Here is a 761-nt window from a genome sequence, read left to right on the forward strand (position 1 = left end):
CACCAGCTGTGGAGAACAACAACTTTGAGATCAAATCCAGCTTGATCAACATGATAGAAAACAACAAGTATCATGGTCTTGCTTTGGAGGATCCACTTGATCACTTGGATCAATTTGACAAGTACTGTGGCTTGTCAAAAACAAATGGTGTCTTTGAAGATGCCTTCAAGCTGAGATTGTTTCCATTTTTTTTTTGAGACAAATCCCACACATGGGAGAAGAACCTTCCAAGTGACTCTATCACCACTTGGAATGAATGCAAGACAGCCTTCCTCAACAAGTTCTTTTCTAGCTCAAGGACTGCCAAGCTTAGGAATGAGATCTCTGGGTTTCAACAGAGGAATCTTGAAGGTTTTAGTGAAGCATGAGAAAGGTTCAGAAGCTACTGGTCTCAATACCCACATCATGGTTTCACCAAGGAGAGTCTGCTCAGTACCTTCTATAGAGGAGTTTTACCTAAGTTCAGAAGCCAGCTGGATACTGCTAGCAATGGGTTCTTCTTGGGTAGAACTGAAGAAGATGCTGAAAAACTTGTAGAGAACATGGCTCAGAGTGATTTAGTCTACAATGATGAGCATGATAGAAGCAACAGAGGCAGTGGAGGAGATGATCAGAACACAAGGAAAGAGTTGAAGGCTCTACAAGACAAGTTGGATAAGCTTCTCCCAGATAGAGCTAAACGAGAGAAGGTGAACTCTGTTGGTGAGCAGAAACAAGAGGGGATTGCTGTGGTTAATGAAGTTGATGGTCTAGAAGGTCAA

General features: G+C 42.3%; 1 non-coding gene across 1 annotated transcript; it reads right to left on the bottom strand.

The window, feature by feature from the left end:
- Positions 1–305: 305 nt before the first annotated feature.
- On the bottom strand, positions 306–412 carry LOC125593578. Its single transcript, XR_007329481.1, has one exon. It is a non-coding gene; the product is annotated as a small nucleolar RNA R71 (small nucleolar RNA).
- Between the last annotated feature and the right edge of the window lie 349 nt (positions 413–761).

The sequence above is a fragment of the Brassica napus genome, chromosome C9 (genome assembly GCF_020379485.1).
Source record: "Brassica napus cultivar Da-Ae chromosome C9, Da-Ae, whole genome shotgun sequence".
Taxonomy (NCBI): Eukaryota; Viridiplantae; Streptophyta; class Magnoliopsida; order Brassicales; family Brassicaceae; genus Brassica; species Brassica napus.